This window comes from Triticum aestivum, chromosome 3B (assembly GCF_018294505.1).
Source record: "Triticum aestivum cultivar Chinese Spring chromosome 3B, IWGSC CS RefSeq v2.1, whole genome shotgun sequence".
NCBI lineage: Eukaryota > Viridiplantae > Streptophyta > Magnoliopsida > Poales > Poaceae > Triticum > Triticum aestivum.
In genome coordinates, this window is record NC_057801.1 from 226621590 (window position 1) to 226643197 (window position 21608).

The 21608-nt window shown below is 49.7% G+C and overlaps 1 pseudogene; it reads left to right on the forward strand.

Moving 5' to 3' along the window:
- Nucleotides 1–476: 476 nt before the first annotated feature.
- On the forward strand, nt 477–1390 carry LOC123065259 (ERI1 exoribonuclease 2-like; annotated as a pseudogene).
- Nucleotides 1391–21608: the final 20218 nt, after the last annotated feature.

Here is a 21608-nt window from a genome sequence, read left to right on the forward strand (position 1 = left end):
ATTTGCGTGTTTGCTCGCCATCCTGGGGCAGTAGCCCACGTGGTGTGAAGGGAGCACGTGATAGGCCTAGCGTAGACCCGGACATGGACATCCCAACTAGGACAGCCTAGCCTGAAAGCCCGAAAATAAGCCTGAACAAGGAATAAATTATTCAGTGTAAAAACTTATTCAGTGTAAAATAAATAAATTAGAAATAGCTTTTGGTTTGCTGATCCAACTGAAAATCACAGCCTTTGGTTTGTTGATTAGATTAAAAAATCCCCAAAAAAGGATTAGATTAAAAAAATATCACCAACGACATAAAAAGAAACACCCGCGAACCGTTGTTGCGAAAAGCATCGGATTGGATTGGGATTTAAAGGGGACGGCGCACCGGCGGGTTCGCGACCCTAGTTTTCGATCTGATCTTTCCCCCATCTTCGCCGCCTATCTTCCCAACTTCCCCCCATCTCGAGTTTGCGCGCACTCCGGCGAACATGGCAGCGATCATGGCGGGGTGTGGGCAGGGGCTGGAGCAAGATTTCGATTTCTTCGTGGTGGTCGACTTCGAGGCGACGTGCGTCAAAGACGCGCAGATCTTCCCGCAGGAAATCATCGAGTTCCCCGCCGTGCTCGTCGACGGCGCCACCGGCCGCATCGAGTTCGCGTTTCGCAGGTATGTTCGTCCAAAACATCACCTTGTGCTGACCCAGTTTTGCAGGGAACTCACCGGCATCCGGCAGGAGGACGTCGACGGCGGCGTGGATCTCGGCGAGGCGCTCTGGCTGCACGACGCTTGGTTGAAGGCGGCGACGGCGGGGGCAGGGAACAAGAGACGTGTCCGCTTGGCCGTCGTGGCATGGGGGGACTGGGATTGCCGGACCATGCTCGAGTTCGAGTGCCGCTTCAAGGGCATCGAGAAGCCCTCGTACTTCGATCAGTGGATCAATCTGAGAGTCCCCTTCTAGGCGGCGCTCGGTGGCGGAGGGCGGGTCAACCTGCAGGAAGCGGTTAGGGCGGCAGGGCTGGACTGGGAGGGCCGCCTGTACTGCGGGCTGGATGACGCGCGCAACACCGTGCGGCTGCTTGATAAGCTCATGCGGCGCGGGGTCAAGATCACCATCACCGGCTCGGTGGCGCTGTCGCCGCCGATGCAGAAGCAGCCGGCTCGCACAAGCCCTTGCGGTGGCTCACCGGCGCTGGTGTCGGCGCCGCCGCCAATCCAGCAGCAGCCGCCTCGCACAGGCCCTTTTGATGGCTCGTTTGCGCTGGTGCTGGCGCCGATCCAGTAGCAGCTGCCGCAGCCTCACATGATAAGCCCCTACGGTGGCTCCTCTGCGACGTGCTTGTGCGACTGCGGGCTGGCGAGCAGAGGAGGCGTGATACAGGGGAAGTGCTTCTCGGGATGCGCTAACTGTGTTAGAATAAAACGCTAATGCAAGATCATTGACGACACACCGAGGCACGATATTTGTTAACGAGGTTCACCGATATGGCTACATCCCCGGGGCATGACTACGGGCGCTCCTCCCCAAGATACCGCAACACCGGCCGCCCGGGCGCCGACACAAGCCGTCGGCTCCCCGGCGTACCTGTTTCTATCAAGTCGTCATGGGTTACAACGTGTGGTGCCCCTCCGTATATAAGAGGCCTAGGATACAAGTGTCCGACTCCTACACAACTCGTACCTAACCACACCAATTACAACTCCAAGTCGTAACCCCTTGCGTACATAGTATATTCGACACAAATATAACAAACTCCACCTTGGCGAATATTCTCCACCACCTAGAAGTCGTCCATGCTCGAACCTCCATGTACTCCGAACTTGGGTTGTCTTCTTTGTAGCTTACTGAAAGCTACCCGACGGGCCAGACCCGCTGTCGGTGTCAAAACCGGCGGATCTCGGGTAGGGGGTCCCGAACTGTGCGTCTAGGCGGATGGTAACAGGAGACAAGGGACACGATGTTTTACCCAGGTTCGGGCCCTCTTGATGGAGGTAAAACCCTACGTCCTGCTTGATTAATATTGATGATATGGGTAGTACAAGAGTGGATCTACCACGAGATCAAGGAGGCTAAACCCTAGAAGCTAGCCTATTGTATGATTGTTGTATATCTTTATCGACTAGCCTGGCCTCGGTTTATATAATGCACCGGAGGCCTAGGATAACAAGAGTCCTATCCGAATACGCCGGTGGGGGAGGAGTCCTTGTCTTGATCGCCAAGTCTTGTAGAATCTTCCTTGTATGCGGCACCTGTCCGGACTGGCCCATGAGTATACGGCCGTGGGGGTCCTCGCCCAATCTAATAGATCAGGAGATGACGTGGTGAGTACCCCCTAGTCCAGGACACCGTCAGTAGCCCCCTGAACTGGTCTTCAAGTTAGGGACGCTCCTCGATTCTTCAGAACTGTTCTTCATCTTCGGTCATCAGTCTTGAAAACTGGTTCAACGAATCTTCTTTATCTTCGATCTTGAGGATCGCCGAAATGCATTCGACGGGTTTACACGTCGGGTATCCGAGGAACCCCTTTAAGTTTCCGGCCTTTATCAATGCCTCGTTATTTTTATGCCACACCTCGGGTTTGAAGTTGTTCCCGGGCGGCAGCGTCCTCTTGCGTCCGAGCTCTAACGCCGGACTCCATTCGAGGTATCTTTTCAGCCGAGCACCAACGCCGGACCGCTTCCCAGTTTTAACGCCGGAACGTATCCGAGCTCCAACGCCAGATTATGTATCCGAGCTCCAACGCCGGACTATGTATCCGAGCTCCAATGCCGGACTGTATCCGAGGTGTCGTAAATCACCTTGGTTCAAAGAAGTTTGAAGGAGTTTAGCCAAGCTTAATGCCGGAAATGCCCTCTATGGAGCCAGCCACTAGCGCCCGAGCTTTATGTCGGACTACTTCCGAGGTGGTGCACCACCCCGACTGTGGGCCGATTTTTTGTCAATATTTTTTATTATTGCAATTTATTCTCTGCCGAGATATATAGCCAGTAGCCCTCAAGGTGTTTATCGGTCTAAAACCCGAGATGCACCTGAAGGATGACGTAAGACCGCTGATCCCAGTAGCCGCTGAGACTCAGGTTGATTTGCAAAATCGGCCTGAGGATCAAGTCTAAGCTCGGCAGAATACTTCGGGACACTAAAAGCAGCGTGCTTAGTCCTCGAGACTCAGGTTGGGTGCGGCCGACCAACCTGAGGATCAAAATCTCCTCGGAAACTATATTGCACATAAAATTTTCTGCATTGGGCAAGCACTGCAGTAGCCCCCGAGACACTGGTCGGGTGGCAACACCAGATCAGGGGATCAATATGCCCCTTTGATATGTTTTAAATAATAAGCCCGAAGCCCAGTAGCCCCCGAGCCTTAATGCGGGCACGGGTGGCCGAATTAAGGATCAATATCGATAGTAAAATCACAAATTATGTGTAATGACTCTATGTATCCAAGTACTTTACGTCATTGATGCTCGGATCCGCATTGTACAAAACTTTGTTGACCGACCATCGGCTTCCACCTCCTCGGCCAATAGCTAAGGAGTGTTTGTCCTACTTTATAAAGCCTTTATGAGGACGACAAACAAGGAAATCTGGCCATACAGTTTTATAAAAAAAGGTACGCGGAGAGATATATTATATTACTGTTTAACAGAAGAAATGTCTTCCAAAGAAAATAGTCCCGCTATCGGTTCCTTTCTTTGGGTTGTCATGCTAAGCATGATCATAAAACCTCAGCTCCAATGTAAGAGCAAAATATCGAGGATTTAGTTGGAGAGGCTAGTTAATAGCCCCCGGTAGTGTTCGGCGACAGTCGAGGTCAAGCCGTAAACACTTCGGCCAATGTTATGAACGGCCTGTTATTTAACATAGTTATCGGATCACTGACCAGTTTACGCTTATTGTGACAGTCAGTTTTCGGCTTTCTCCACTGAGGAGCTTAACCATGTGAGCTGGAAGCACAATCGCAGTGGTTCTCCCTTTGCACGCCTAGCCGAACAAAACGGAACATAGGAAGCAAGTGCGGGAGCCGAGCAACCCAACTATTTACCGAAGACACAATTCGAAACCGATTCATATATAGCAATATCCGAGAATATTTTTGCCGAAATCCCTAAAAGGTGTTCGGCGTTGCACTGCGAGACTAATGCCGGAAAAGCACAAATAGTTTAAAAGTGCCAAAAAGCTTGGAAAACCAAGAAACGTCAGTGAAAACATGACGTCCGAACAATATCAAGTGTTCGGTGCCAATCCTAAAATTGGTCTTAGAAAAAAGAAGTGCTTCTGTCGTGCTTTAACATGATACATCCTATCTCAGGACTTCGAGCGGGTCAGCCTACGGCTTCAACCTCCTATCCCGAGGGCGGAGTACTTCTCATCAGGCCAGTTTGGCAAACTAAACTCTAGCGGCTTTGAGAGAGAAATTAAGCTCCCCGGCTAGTGACCGCACACTCGTGTCAAAAAAAGGAGTGATAAATAATAAAAACTTTGCAACGACTAAGGAGAAAAACACTTAGTATAAAATGGCTCAAATAAACATAAGAGCCCCCAAGTGACTTGGGTAAAAGTTGACTATATAATGTAAGGTGACATGTAAAATGCCTTCTAGCCGGATTGTAGATCGTTTGTCGTAGCGGACCTTTTCGCTTCAACCTCTGGACCCAATAGTCCGGAGTGTGTCCGAATACCCTCGCGGTTATAAAAGCCGGGGCATGCGTGGAGACCAGGCGTAGGGGTCATTAGTGCTTTATCAGACAAGTACCCAACTAGTTATGTTATATTACATGGTTAGTAAGAAACATCTTCCAGGGAGAATAGTTCCGTTAGGGGTTCCTTTCCCTGGGAGGCATGCCCTAAAGTGCATGTCCGGACTGCGGAAAGAGCAGAAAAACATCTGGGGGCAGGTAAATAAATAGGTAAGAAATCATCTTTTAGTTCACCGACCGAGTATTCCCTTAAGAACGCTAGCTTTCGGCTTCACCCAGTCTGAGGTACACATCCGGCTGACCCGGCAGTAACAATCGCAGAGGTGCTCCCTTTACCACCTAGCCGAACAATCGGGAACGTAGGGGTAAGCACATGAGCCAGGCAACCCAGCTTGGCCAAAACTTAAGTCATATCGATGCATATAATGGTGAATAAAAGGTACATGCGGAAGTGTGACACATGTGTTGGGCATAAATCCCGTATTAATAAGCTTCTGTTAAAGAAGCCCCTAGGTATAATGAGCGCGGATAGCACGTCAAGTGTGTGCAAACAAAGTTTGGACAAGGAAAATTTTTACAAGCCACTTTTTTCCAAAAAAGTATAATGCTTGGTCGAACCGAACACAAGTTAAAATTTTAAAACTTTGAGCATGAAGACAACTTAGCTGGTTAATGTGTTCGGTATTGACGACGTGGTCCGAGCTTGATGCGGGACAAGGTTCCGTCCCCCAAGCCGGTCCCGAGGTGGCGGAGCAAAGAGCTCGGCATTCCGAAGTGGTGACATAGCTCGGTAAATGCAGAATGGCAGAGTGATGCCGAAGTCCCCGACATGGGGTAATGAAGTGTTGATGAAGCCCCCCGTCCAGCCGAGGTGACGCCAAAGGATATAGTCCGGCTGGATCATTTTCCTGTGCACAAAAATTAGTGCAAACCGGAGATAATAGTGATAATAATAATTAAAAAAATTGTCGCATAATGAATAATTTATGCAAAGTGAGTAATAAAAGAAATATGGCCTGGCGCCGAGGTCGATGTCGATGCAGGGCGTCGGCGTGATGCGGTAAAGGCGTGGCAAAGCCTGAATTCACAGGTCGGTCCGTGCTCCGGATGCGGCGTTCGCCGGACTATGTACGGAGACTGACCGAACCATGATGCGACCGTCGTTAATGCGGCCACCATTTGATAGTCCTGTCAACATATGATGGACAAACCAGAGTAATAATTCCTTGGGAAAAATAAACCTAAACAAACAAAAAATATTAGGATTAATAGCACCTGGTTTATTTGTTGTAGCAATCCGAAGGAGGATGATGCTGGCAAAGGCTGGCTTGCTGAGGCAAAGCCCTCGGTCCAGCTAATCGTGACGAAGCTGGTCGGCTGGTGACGTCGAAGTGTCCGGAGTAGGTTGATGAAGAGATGATGAATCCTCCGGTCCAGCCGAGATATCGAAGTAGTTTGGCGTGATGGACACCGGCTTGAAGGAGCAACAGTGCAGCCCTGCCGATGCAGGTCATGACGTGCTCGATGCCGGCTTGATGAGGCGACCGTGCGGTGATGCCGATATTCCCGCTCCGTGTAATCCGTGGGGCGGCGATGTTGATGATGATTTGTTCTTCGCGATGCCGGACTCTTGTTCGGCTTGCCGAGATGATGATCCGAAGAAGTTAAGCTCAGCTCAACAAAGTGACGACGTGTCTAGCGCGGGTCGGCAGCCGTGGAACAATATTGCCGAACTGGTTTGACACCAGCAATGATGTTGAAGATCATGTTCAAAAGATCTTAAGGTTAGTGGGATGTGTTTGGGAACAATACACAATATCCCATACAAAACTTCCTTCAAAAAGGATGTCCGAAATCCCGTTCATAAAAAAGATAAATTCGGGTCGGATTCGTTCTCGCGCAGAAAACAGATCCGAAAAGTGATGCACTAATCGGAAGGTTCCCGGAGTTCTGACGGTCGGATCGAACTGAAATTTGGAGGGGTGGTAAATATAGGAATTCCGCAGCCGATCAACGGTTGGATCTTCCAAAGGACGTCCGAGCTAGAAGCTGGACGCCACGCCCTAAACTCGTCCAGATTCCCGTCCAGATTTGACAGGGCTCCGATATATCGTGGATTGCGAGAGATTCCTCCATCGGAACTCGACGAAATTTTCCAGGGTTGTTGTAGACTCAATTCCGCACAATTCCACCAAGGCGATCGTCAAAGCGATACTCGAGGAGGTGGTGGCAGAGGATACGAGTTCGCTGTCCAGAAAAACAGCACGGTCGCTTGAGCGCAATGTTGACGTTGAGCCCCCGAGCTCCATGGATGATTCCTCCGTGATCTTGATAGAGACCGGAGTTGATGTTTGATGAAGGCCCTCGTCCGAACATGGTGATCCGAACACGGGGCGCAATTCTTGGTCGAACCAAGGTGACCAGTCGAGCTGGTGAAGAAGGTGCCGAAGTCGCAGTTGATCTGCAGGCGAGCCATCGATCCTTTTGTCGATCACACACCGAAACTCTCAATGAAAGCACCAATGTCGGTGTCAAAACCGGCGGATCTCGGGTAGGGGGTCCCGAACTGTGCGTCTAGGCGGATGATAACAGGAGACAAGGGACACGATGTTTTACCCAGGTTCGGGCCCTCTTGATGGAGGTAAAACCCTACGTCCTGCTTGATTAATATTGATGATATGGGTAGTACAAGAGTGGATCTACCACGAGATCAAGGAGGCTAAACCCTAGAAGCTAGCCTATGGTATGATTGTTGTATATCTTTATCGACTAGCCTGGCCTCGGTTTATATAATGCACCAGAGGCCTAGGATAACAAGAGTCCTAGCCGAATACGCCGGTGGGGGAGGAGTCCTTGTCTTGATCGCAAAGTCTTGTAGAATCTTCCTTGTATGCGGCACCTGTCTGGACTGGCCCATGAGTATACGGCCGTGGGGGTCCTCAGCCCAATCTAATAGATCGGGAGATGACGTGGTGAGTACCCCCTAGTCCAGGACACCGTCACCCGCCGCCACCGTGAGACTCCACTGCTACTCCTGCAGCTCCACTCCCCATGGCTCCACCTGCAATAGTGCTCCCTTGCAACTTGTAAAGATGCGAAGCCGTCCTCTCTCCTATCATCACAGTCACCCCACCTTCCATGATTTTCATGGTCTTCGTACCCCGATCATAACGGAATTCCATACCACCATCATGAAGAACACCAAGCGAAATTAGATTCCTCCTTAGCCCTGGCACATGCCTGACTCCCCGAAGCATCCGCTCAACTCTATCAACCATCTTGATTTTGATGTCACCTACTCCAGCAACACGATAACCTGTGTCATCGCCCACATAGGCTAAACCAAACTCACCAGACTTGTACGAAGAGAACCACTCCCTGTTGGGCGGCGCATGAAAAGAGCAAGCTGAATCCAACATCCACGCTTCAGTTTTTGTTGACCGTCTATTAGATACAACGAGAACATCATTATCACTGTCTGAGCCATCATGATGAGTAGCCGCATTAGAACTTGCCTCACCCTTCAGTTCTGGGCATTCCCTCTTTATATGTCCCCAGTCTTTGCACCTGTAGCACTGCACCTTTTTCTTCTTTTTCATCTCCACCTCTTGTCCCTTCCTGAGCTGATAACCTTTAACTGCCAACCCCAAACCTTGAGTACTCTCCCTTTCTGCAGCATTCTTTTGCTTCATCAACTCATGTCCAAGTAACGCTGCAATGACTTCCTCATTATTGATGGTTGTCTTTCCATGTGTCAATGTAATGACCAAATGCTCATAGGACGGTGGCAACGAAACAAGAAGAAGTAGTGCCTTATCCTCATCCTCAATCTTCACATCCAGACGCGCTAGATCCGTGACCAACTGATTAAAGGCATTCACATGCTCCACAAGATCCGACCCCTCCTGCATCTTCAGCCCATAGAACTTTTGCTTCAAATACAGCTTATTGGTCGCTGACTTGGACATATGACGATTTGCCAACTTGTCCCAAATTCCCTTAGGAGTATCTTCGTCCATGACATGATACATGACCTGATCCGCAAAAGCCGTATGGTAGCGGCCGCCTGCACTTGCATATCCTCCCACACATCATTGTCAACCTTGTCGGCTTCGTATCCTGCAAACCCTTCAAGATTCCCTGCTGCGCCAGAATATCCTTGACTCTTGTCTGCCATAGACCGAAGTTACCCGTGCCATCGAATTTCTCCACATCAAACTTGGTGAACCCCGGCGCCATGCCGAGCCGCGATCTAACCGACCTGTTGCCGCCGGTCTTACCGCCCTTTTCCTCTGCGACTTCCTCACGAAAAAGATCACTGATCCCGTATTCCTCGTCTGAAGCCACGCCGCAGTCCGCGATCTACCAAGAACCCTGACTTGCACCGCACCCAATCAGCCCTTCAGAAATCACCGTGGCTGATCAAACTAGCTATCACGGAAAACCAGCCCGCTCCACCTTTTTTCTGAACTTGCAGACGATTTCTGTGCCTGTTCGCCTCGACGTTCCCAGCCTTTTATTACCGCTGGTAGAACCGGCCCTTTTTCCCCTTGCCTGACACGGAAAACGAGTTTCATAGCCTCACGGACACGGCCTGCACAAGTCTCCTGACTCAATTCTAATTCTGACCGGCCTTTACCCAAAAAACCGGGCCCAATGCATTGCATACCAAACTAAACAACTGCACCAGCACGTATGCTAGCTTTCCTTTGATTAATTTAGAAACTTCCATGCAATCACTGCTAATCTTGTAGACTCCTCCACCAACACGCGTTAGCGCATGCGGCCAATGGAGACTTGCTGCCGCACGATGCTGAAACACGCTTGTCTCGCGTACGCAGCCCCACGCCGTGACCTTGCTTTCCTCTGTCTGTGTGCCTCGGGAAAAATCCGTCGCTGATCTCGACGAACAACTTCGCCTAGTCTCTGATCTTGATCTTCGCCAGCAATCTGTAACTTGCCCTGTCGCGCGCACACTGTACGCCAACCCTGCTAAAACAGACGCCACCTCGTGCATCATCCGTGCACGAGCCGTGCCGTACACTGGCCCCCAGCGTCGCCGACACAATCCGTCCGCAGTGCCGTGCCTCCGCCCTTGTACAACACCGAGCGCATCATCTCGATGCTCTCACACTCCGATCTATCCGGCCGTCCCCCACGTCTGGTCGTCGGTCTGATCGCGAGCCGAAACCGTCGCCTCCGCAACGTCTTCAACAGCCACTACGTCGGTCCGATCGCCACGTCTAGCCGATTCTTACCGACTGCAGCCCATCGAACGGTCCAGGCCTCCTGCCCGAAGTGTCCGACACCACCGACCACATCCACGATCGCCGCCATGCTCCACCTTGCACCAATCAGACGTTCCATGGCACCCGTCGAGCATGATCCTCGTACCTTTCGATGATCTTCCGCATAGCCTTCTCGCAACCTTGCTCATGATACCACTTGTTAGAATAAAACGCTAATGCAAGATCATAGACGACACACCGAGGCACGATATTTGTTAACGAGGTTCACCGATATGGCTACATCCCCGGGGCATGACTACGGGCGCTCCTCCCCAAGATACCGCAACACCGGCCGCCCGGGCGCCGACACAAGCCGTCGGCTCCCCCGCGTACCTGTTGCTATCAAGTCATCATGGGTTACAACGTGTGGTGCCCCTCCGTATATAAGAGGCCTAGGATACAAGTGTCCGACTCCTACACAACTCGTACCTAACCACACCAATTACAACTCCAAGTCCACGTAACCCCTTACGTACATAGTATATTCGACACAAATATAACAAACTGGTCGCCGGCCATGGGACCCGTGTCTCCCTACTTCGCCTGGAGCAACTGAATGAGTGACCCACGGCATGATACTGAGATTCAGAGTCCAGTGTGGCTTAGTTGTTAGTGTTAATCGTCCTAGCCATCAGAATCAGAGTTAGTCTAGGTGTAAATTTGGTCATTGAAATCGAACTTAACAATAGGGCTATTCTTGATGTAATCGGTGTCTAAATTAGCATTATCAATAAAAATTTCGTTTTAGTTATGTAATCGGTGTCTGATTCTACTATACTCATGTGATTGTTCACTGTAATATGTGTCTGAATTATTATCAATACAAATTTCGTTTTAATTATATTACTATTAATAGAAGATTCCTTTTTCTCTGGATTTCTTCAGTATTGAGCAACAGGCCAACGGTTGACTTGTAAGTGAAATTGATAAATTTCTGATGAATGCTACGAAATCGATAAATTGCTGTTGAAGGCTACAATTCCAATCGACAACGCAAACTGTAAGTCGCCATCCGATGAAGCCCCCTGCTCGTCTAAGGGGCTGCTCACCCGGCAGCTCATCCATCACGTCGGCCAAAGATGCAGTGACGACGATCGATCCCGAGGAGAGGGATGCAGCGAACAAGGGAATGTTACAACTTGCCATCTTGCCGCATATCATCATCATATAGACAACCTTATATCAAGATTGACAAATAAAACAGCCAAGTGTAGATTTCTGAGATAAGAGCTAACACAAATCATTTGCTCCAACACAAAGCTCTTACTCCCTCCGTTCCAAAATATTACAAAACAAATGATTTTGGAACGGAGGGAGTACATAAACGCCACACATTTTCAGTCATAAAATGAAAATTTGGTCACAAGCACACCACAACCATTGTTGCTGGCCAATAAAGCCTATCCTCTACAGACCAGCAGGTAGCATCACAACCAAGCACAAGGACTAACCAGTAACCATGGTTTGGGTGGGTCGGTTACAAGGTGCTCAAAGACTAGCAAAATCTACTGCCTACGGAGGGGAACAAGCTACTCTGCGCTACCTAGCCCTTGGGTTCTACTGCAAGGGCTATATCAACCACCTACAGAAGTTGTCGCAGACCACCTGAAGTGCGCCTTCAGGCCAATAAAACCAGGTTTGCTATTAGCATCATACCAGCTGATGTGAATGTGCATAGGAATTTCACTTTGTTGTGCTGATGTGTTTCCTGATCATGTTCAAGGTCTCCATAACCTGTGAAAGCAAGACTACAATAAGTACTCGACAGAAACATCAAAATCATAATTTGTAAGGGTGCAAGAAAATCATGCTGTCCCAATGGATGCCAGCAATTCCTACCACACTAGCATGATATGGAGCAATAGGTACTCCTAGACGCAGGTGCCCATGGGACCGTCATGGTGTACGCATGAACGACACCGGTCCATGGGTTGTACCCGCCGACCCACATAGGAGTCTCCTGGGGCTGCTGCAGCTGACGAGGAGGGCCCGCGGCCTGTGGCTGCTGCTGGCCGCCGTGCCTGCCTCTGCGGCGCCAATCGGCGGGTGGTGCAGGAGGGGCGGGGTGATGCGGCTGCGGGTAGGGCGCTGGGTGGCGCTGCTGTGGAGGCACAGCCGGGGCAGCGGGTGGAGGTGGTGGCCCGCCGCGGGTGGTGCCGGCGGCGAGGGCAGTGTGGATGGCCCGCGCCTTTACCTGCTTCATCCGCCGCTCCTCGAGCCGGAGGTAAGCAATAAACTTGGCGAAGGAGAGCTTGGGGATGAGGGTGAGGTTTGGCGTGGCGTTGCCGAAGTCCTCGTTGAGGCCGGTGGTGAGCGTGCTGAGGAGGAGATCATCATCAATCTTTGCACCAATATCGTCGAGCTCGTCTGCAAGAGTCTTGACAATAGTCGTCGACGGAGAAGTTGTCCTGGTGGCATCCGAAAAACTCTTGCTACAAAAAAACGCGACATTGAAGACGATTGTCGGTGAAGAGCCCGTTCAGCTTGGTCCACACGGCATGGGTGTCATCACCGTCTTACACGACCATCTGAAATAGGTCTGGCGAGATGGTGAGGAAGAACCACCGGATGAGCGTGGCATCGATGGTGGACCAGTCATGGAACTCGGGCACAAGGCTGGAGTCGACGAAGCCGTCCACATGGTCGAGGAGGTGGTACTCCCGGAACACGAGGGAGAAGTACGTCTTCCACGCGTAGTATGAGGAGTCTGTCTGGGAGAGACGAATCGGAACCCGCTCATAGATGTTGAGGTTGTGGATGTCAGTGACGTCGGGAGGGTTGGCGTCGGCGAACAGGTTGGAGGGGTTGGAGGAGCCGGTCGAGGTGACAGATCACATGGCGGTGGCGTGGTGGTGCGGCGAGGGCTCGGGTTAGGGTTTGGTGGCGGCGGCTAGGGAGAGGTGCAGCCGCAGTGTGGGGCTAGGTTGCGGCGGCGGCTAAGGGAAGCGGTGGAGGCGGCTAGGGAGAGGTGCAGCCGCAGTGTGGGGCTAGGTTGCGGCGGCGGCTAAGGGAAGCGGTGGCGGCGCTAGGGTTAGGCAGCTGCGAGTGTCGCGGCGAGAGCAGCAGGAGGGAGTGGCGTGGGGGGGGGAGAAGGTAGCGGCGGCGATCGTGATGAGAAGGCGCGGGTGGGGGGGGGGTGAGAAGATAGCGGCGGCGGCGATCGCGATGAGAAGGCGCGGTGCGACGACGGTGGCTGGGGCGGCGGCGGCGCAAAGGAGGCGCGCGACAGCGGTGGCGGAGGGGAAGCGAGGGTTGTAACCTAAAAACGGACACCATGTATGTTGTTGGAATTGCACTATGTATTACTGAGGTGCAATCGCACATATATATGATGTACAATGGTGTACCACGACCTCAACTATACAAGAAAAACTAGGAAGTGGGCCCAATATACAATATGCACAACACATATACTCAATAGGTTGGATCGTGATCGGGCGCGAAGAGTACGACTACATTAACCGCGTTGATAAACGCTTTCGCTTAGCGATCTACAAGGGTATGTAGATGCTCTCCCCCTCTCGTAGCTATGCATCTCCATGGATAGATCTTGCGTGTGCATAGAAATATTTTTGTTTTCCATGCAACATTCCCCAACACACCTATGGTGGTGGCACCGGCGCGAGGGCATCGACCGATGCTCATGGTGGTGGAGCCTCCTCCTTCTTCCCTTGGTTGTTGTCCCTTTTTCTCTAGTATGGAGTAGCAATGGAGATGGGATGTGGATGAAATGAGATGTGTTGTGGAAGATGGAGAAAGCGATTAGGGTTGTAGATGATATATATGGAGCCGCCGGTGGTTGTTACTCCTGGCGGGATCTAGACTGGCCCCGCAGATCAATACTAGTCTTTTCTACGCACTTTGTCCTCACTCGTGGGCAGAAAAGACTAGTATTGATCTGTGGGGCCAGTCTAGATCCCGCCAGGAGTAACGACCACCGGCGGGTGTGTCTGGGGCGTTACACCTCCCTAGCCTCCTCTCTTGATGGGCTCCATCCAATGGCTCACAATGAGTCAAAGTCTATCAAACTCTTCTTTACGAGCCAAGGATCCTGTGGGATCGAACAAGGACAAAATTGGGGAAGAATCCCCTCTGGAAGGGAAACTTCCGGAGCTGCCTACACATCAAAGTACCGCTCAAATGACACGTGCGGTCGTTCGGAACATCGTCTTTTGATATGTCCTCCTCCTGTAAAACGACCGTCAAATCTTCGTACGAACTCTGCATTTGACGTTCTTGGGCTCGTTTGATTTGTATGATTGACACTGATCCATTTCTGGTCTTAGAACTTGATTTGGAGCACTTTGGAAAAATGACTTTTTCCGCCCTCCGAAATGTCCAAGTCTGACCCCTGGCTGACTCTATATCAATCCCATCCTTGGTATTTTATCATGCTTGGTCCTAGGTTGCTCCAAAACACGTGTAGACACAAGAAAACAAGGAAAACTAATAAGAATCATATAAAACACTAAATGTCCGATGCTCACAATGATAAGTGCAAATACCGGTAATCATGCATAACGACAAATATTCAGTTCAATGGGACATAGTATATTTGACGCCCCCGATTCAATCGTACACTAATCATGCACGCAAACGTGTACGATCAAGATCAGGGACTCACGGGAAGATATCACAACTCAACTCTAAAAACATAAGTAAGTCATACAAGCATCATAATACAAGCCAGGGGCCTCGAGGGCTCGAATACAGATGCTCGATCATAGACGAGTCAGCGGAAGCAACAATATCTGAGTACAGACATAAGTTAAACAAGTTTGCCTTAAGAAGGCTAGCACAAACTGGGATACAGATCGAAAGAGGCGCATGCCTCCTGCCTGGGATCCTCCTAACTACTCCTGGTCGTCGTCAGCGGGCTGCACGTAGTAGTAGGCACCTCCGGTGTAGTAGGAGTCGTCGTCGACGGTGGCGTCTGGCTCCCGGACTCCAGCATCTGGTTGCGACAACCAGAAAGAAAGGAAAGGGGGAAAGGGGGGAGAAAGCAACCGTGAGTACTCATCCAAAGTACTCGCAAGCAAGGAACTACACTACATATGCATGGGTATATGTGTAAAGGGCCATATCAGTGGACTGAACTGTAGAATGCCAGAATAAGAGGGGGATAACTAATCCTATCGAAGACTACGCTTCTGGTAGCCTCCGTCTTGCAGCATGTAGAAGAGAGTATACTGAAGTCCTCCAAGTAGCATCACATAGCATAATCCTACCCGGCGATCCTCTCCTCGTGGCCCTATTAGAGAGCGATCACCGGGTTGTATCTGGCACTTGGAAGGGTGTGTTTTATTAAGTATCCGGTTCTAGTTGTCATAAGATCAAGGTACAACTCCAAGTCGTCCTGTTACCGAAGATCATGACTATTCGAATAGATTAACTTCCCTGCAGGGGTGCACCACATAACCCAACACGCTCGATCCCATTTGGCCGGACACACTTTCCTGGGTCATGCCCGGCCTCGGAAGATCAACACGTCGCAGCCCCACCTAGGCACAACAGAGAGGTCAACACGTCGGTCTAAATCCTATGCGTGCAGGGGTCTGGGCCCATCGCCCATTGCACACCTGCATGTTGCGAGGGCGGCCGGAAGCTGACCTAGCCTCCCTTATACAAGAGTAGGCGTTCCAGTCCAATCCGGCGCGCCGCTCCGTCGCTGACGTCAAGAAGGCTTCGGATGATACCACGACATCGAGTGCCCATAAATGTTCCCGCATAGTTGGTTAGTGCGTATAGGCCAGTGGCCAGACTCAGATCAAATACCAAGATCTCGTAAAGCGTGTTAAGTATCCGCGAACACCGAACAGGGCCAGGCCCACCTGTCTCCTAGGTGGTCTCAACCTGCCCTGTCGCTCCGCCACAAAGTAACAGTCGGGGGCCGTCGGGAACCCAGGCCCACCTCTATCGGGATGGAGCCACCTGTCCTTCCAGCCCCCACATCGGAATCACTTGCGGGTACTCAACGAGCTGACCCGACTTTAGTCACCATCTGTATAGTATGTATGTATGTATAGTATATACCCGTGATCACATCCGAAGTGATCATGACCCGATAGTATAGCAAGGCAGACTGACAAGAATGTAGGGCCAACGATGATAAACTGGCATCCTATACTAAGCATTTAGGATTGCAGGTAAGGTATCAACAGATGTAGCAACAATGTCAGGCTATGCATCAGAATAGGATCAATGGAAAGCAGTAACATGCTACACTACTCTAATGCAAGCAGTATAGAGGAGAATAGGCGATATCTGGTGAACAAGGGGGGGGGGGGGGCTTGCCTGGTTGCTCTGGCAAGGAGGGCCCGTCAACGCCGTAGTCAAACTGGGGGTCGTCGGCAGTCTCGGGGTCTACCGGAAAGAAGTAACGGAGGGGGAACACAATAAATAACTGAGCAATCAAAGTATCACAAAGCGTAGCATGGTAATACGCGGTGCTAGAGGTGACCTAACGCGGTAGTAGGTGATACCGGCGAAGGGGGGAAACATCCGGGAAAGTATCCCCGGAGTTTCGCATTTTCAGATAGATGAACCGGAGGGGAAAAGTTGCGTGTTTGCTATGCTAGGGAGGTGTGGTGGACGAACGGGCTGGGTAACCGAATTCGTCTCATCGTTCTGAGCAACTTTCATGTATAAAGTTTTTCCATCCGAGCTACGGTTTATTTTATATTAATTTTTTAAGTTTTAAATCATTTTCTAGAATTAACAAAATTAATTTAATACTAAAATACATTTATGACGTCAGCATGACGTCAACACAACGTCAGCAGTCAACCAGTCAATTGACTGGGTCAAACTGACACGTGGGTCCTACTGTCATTGACTAAGACTAATTAAACAGGTTAACTAGTTTAATTAGTTGTTCAGCTTAATTAATCAAAATTAATTAAGTTAATTAATTCTTCAATTAATTAATTTTTTTATTTTTATTATATATGTATATATATATTTATAAAACATTCTCAGGGGGTGGGGCCCCCATTTCATTGGCCCTAGGGGCCAAACGGGCGCGCGGGTAACGGGAAACGGGCATGGGCGTGGGCACCCGTCGAGGATGACCCGGGTGCAGCGGACGGAGCCCAGGGGCGCCGGACACGGGCGTCGACTGACCGGGGCCGCAGTTCGCGGCGGCGGCGAGCGTAGGGGACGGCGGCGCGCGGGCTCGTGCCCGAGGCCACCAGGGGAGGCGGGCTCCGGTGAGCCGTGGAGCAGAGGCGGATGGGGCCGGCGCGGGCGCGTGGAAGTAGGCACGGCCCGGCGGTTCGAGGCTGCAGCAGCAGGGGAGGAGCCTAAGGGCGCGAGGGGCCGGTGGCCAGTGGCGGGGTGGAGCAGCGCCTCCTGTAGCACGCAGCTGCGGGACGAGGGGAGGCATGGCGAGCCGGCGCGCGCGTGCGCTGGACGAGGCCGCGGCCATGAGTGCGTGGGTGGACGGAGCCGGTGACAGAGATTGAGGGAAGAGGAGGAAGGGAGGGGTGGTGGCTCACTGGGCCCTGCAGGTGTGCGAGAGTGAGCTCGGGGAGGGCTCGACGGCGGCATGCTCCGGCGATGGGGACGGCGTGGTGGCTCCAGCGACGGCGTCGGGATGGTGGTGATGGCCGTCGAGGGCGATAGGGCCGAGGGGGGTGACGGGGACGTCGTTCCGGCGAGGAGAGGGACGAGGAGGCGAGGAGGAGGACGGTGAGGCGGCGACGAGGTCCAGCAACGGCGTGGCAGCTCCGGGGCGACGAGATCGGGGCATCGGCGTCGGCGGTTTGTTCCCCCTCCCGATCCAATCGGGAGAGATGGGGGAGGGAGATATTTCGGGGAGGAGTGGGTAACGAGGGGGGGGGGGGAAGTGGGGGTGACGGGCTCTAGGGTTCGGTCGAGGGGTAGGTGTAGGTTGGGGTGGGCCAGTTCGACTGGGCCGGCAGGAGTGGCCAGCTGGGCCGGTTGGCCCCGGGGGGGGGGGGGGGAATTGGGTCGGCCTGGCTGGGCCATGGCCCAGTTGGGCCGAGCGGGAGTTCTTTCTATCCTTTTGTTTTTTTATTTGCTTGTTTTTTGTTATTGTTTTGTTTATATTTTGAGCATCTAACTATTTTATCAAAATGTGGTTTCTCCACCATAATTGCTCATGATTTATTTGACCTATCTTGAACATTTTAGTTTTAACTTTTGAAAACTTTATTCCTTTGACTTGATTTTGAATTTAACTTTGAACGAGATCTGAATCATTATGAGATTAGCAACAGTGATCGCGGTGACGTGGCATCATTGGCGTGGGATTACTGTAGCTTAATTATCCGGTCATCACAAATCTCCTCCACTACAAGAAATCTCGTCCCGAGATTTAAGAGGGGAAGTAAGGGGGAAGGGATTTGGTTACGAAATTCTAACGTTTCTTCTCGGTCATACTTGCTCTTCTCGAAGAGGTCGATCCATTACATTGATGTCTTCAGTCCTCTGCTTCAAGTCATGATGATGAAGTTTGTCGTCCTTTCTTTAGGATCTCCATCGTACTTACGAAAAGGTGAGAAGGGAAAACCCTATAAGGACGAATTCTAACAAGATCGAGCATTAGATGGTTAACTCAGGGGAAGAATCATAAGTATCTCTCGAATTGAAACTTAAGAAGATGTCGAGAGCAAGTAAGAAGGTACCATGAGAAATTTCAAACGGATAGGCAAGCGTTTGATGCCTAATCAGATGGTGAAAGGGTTTCAGAGCAACGCGAATAAGTATTGTGTCTGATACCTGAATAGATCACTTAGCAGGTGACCTGTGAGTTACATAAGAAGTCAAGAGCGAGGAATAACTTTGGAAACCGGGGGTGTACAGGAGAGTCAGGTTTTGATCCTGTGGAACTGTGGGTTATGGGCCCACCATGTGATTAAAAGTAGGAAAATCATTGATATCTTGCATGGTCATGATAACAGGACATGTCAGAGGGTAGCCTATCAGTTATGTTGGCAACAATGTCGATACCAAGGGCGAGGGACGAAGAGAACCATTTTCCTGCTCGTTGAACGAGGCGGACCATTAGGCAAAGTTCTCGTCCATCGGTGGCTACCGGAATGTCATCAACAATAGTAACAGGGTCTTATTGACACGGTTGTACACAAAGGTGTTTATATAAGCAAAAGATTATTATTGCTTAGATCATATAGATCTCAAGCAACGTTAAACCAACCAATGAAAAGGAAAATATGATTATCAGATTAAACAGGACAATGGAAAGGAAAATGTGTTTAAATACATATTTCAAGGGTATATCCTTCCCAAGGACAAGCAGAGCATGATATCCACGACATGATATAATTGTAGAAAACCCTTTAGGAAAGGGGTGAGAAATTTCATGACACTACCCAACAATGGTGTTTGGGTAATTGAGCAGGACACATTGAGCATTGGGCTTCAAATGTTCTTGTTGAAAATAGGAGTACCAAAGACAAGCTTAGAGATAGCATTGACATGGTCATCAGGTGAAGATCAGACTTTGGAAACACAAAGGATCCATCAGGAATAACTTGTAGAATAAGTCTTACGATTTCCTCAGGGAAGAATGGATAACCTTGCTAAAAAGGAAATAGTAACAATAGGTCCTCCGGCCAGGTGTGCTAGGCATGACATCACCTTACCGAGAGATATATAGACCAATGTTAAAACTCTTGGAAATATGTTCCAACCATCATATCTGACCGGGATTCAGATCTGATTGGTGTCAGGATACCTTAGACTCAGGATGCCTGAGATGAAAAGGTGCAACAAAAATTGACGAGAAGACATCATAAGATCCTCAGGAAATGAACTATGGAAGCGAGTTCTGAAACATGAGTTCATTACTAAACCAACAAGAGGATGAGGAGGTGGCTGATGGAATCAGCGGCAATTCATCGAGATTAACAAAAGATGGATTTCCACAATTATGTGAACAAGGAGATAACATTTGTCAGATCAAATGGTGTAATGATGTATGTTCAAGGAAAACATACACAATTAAACATTGGTTGAAAGGTGCACCCGAATATGGGCTAGGTTGCACAACCAATGTCAGAATGGTGATTCAATAATCAATAGTCTAAGAATGAACGGCCGACCATTAACTTCAAGGCAATAGGGTTGCTAGAAGGGACAAATCCAAACAGCACCGTTCATCTGTTGGTATCCTGGTTAGAACCAACACGGGGACCAAGAAAGAATGGTGATGGCGAGAAGCATCGCTGCAACAAGAATTTCTTAAGAGGTGGTGAAATTCTCACGACATTCTTGACATAAAAGGTGGTAATATTCCAAGGTAAAGAAGAACAATGCTGGGTAGCAAGGAACTCAAGGTATAACACAAAACACGAACAAGTTTGTGTTGGAGGGAAGGCAATAAAGTGGTTGATGATAACACAAATCATCGAGGCAAGGATGGTATTTCTCATCGTGGATCCGGTTGATATCCCGGAAGAGCTTATAAGGTTGATGATGATCATGACACATTTGTCGAGAGATTTCATGAAGATGTAATCAATCAGCGACGACATCAAGTCAAAGGAATGATGAAGCAAGAGGTTATTGGCACCACAGTTACGACACAACTCAAACTCAAGCTTGTTGTTTAAGGTGAAAGGGTATGACGAGGAAAATCGACGTAAGCTTAGTTATTGTCGCAAATTGGTGCTCGGAGAATAAGGACCAGATAGCACAGTTAGAATCATCACGACAATGATATAGCCAAACAGGCTAGGAATGGCGTGATCGGGTACAAACTTGTACTTATAGAAGCTTACTGAAGAGTTGTTTAACCATAGTGCAGACTCGGTTCAGTTATCGGTGTCTTTGAGTGTTTAATAACTCGAAGCCCGTGAAAAATTGTAATCAGTGATAATGTAGTATTTGATGAAGAACTCATAAGAAGTTATGCAGTTCCAAGATAATCTCAAGATACCAGGGGGTAATACTCGAGGATAGAGCAGAGTAGATGGTGGACACATGAAATGATCTGCAAAAGACAAGTACTTAAACTTGCACGAGAAAAGGTATTTAAAGGAGGACATGGTCAGAACCACGATTGCAAAAGGCCAGCTCTCAGATATAAGATGAACTTATACCAAGGGAATACTTAATTTAAGAGAAGCTTTCATGATAAGTTCTACATCGTGTCCATGGCATGAACACAAAGTCCAAGGTCGACTCCCAGTTCTCCAATGCATGACCATTAATTCACTGCTCTAGATAAAAATGATATTAGTTGTTGAAAGTTTTACCTGGTGCAATACCAGATAAGTATGACCCGTGAAATCTTTCGGGTTCACACGGATTAGGGAACGGGTAGGTTCAACCCACCAGGGCATCTTAGGAATATATACTACAAACTTCGATAGTAATTAACACAAGCTTGATAGCAGAGCATGGTTGACAAAGCAGAGGATACAATTTACCAAATGCGGTATATATCCTAGGAAAGGCTCAAGGTTATCGAATATGAAGGACATTGTCGGATAAAATCCAACAAAGGATCTGGGGTGAGTATTGACACACAACCAGAGGAAGAAGCAAGGCAAAGACATTGGATTATAGAAACAACTGAATAACTTAGAGCTCAATTGCTAAGGAATTATGATTTACAAAGCGAAGGATCAGAAGCAGACGCTCTGATCAAG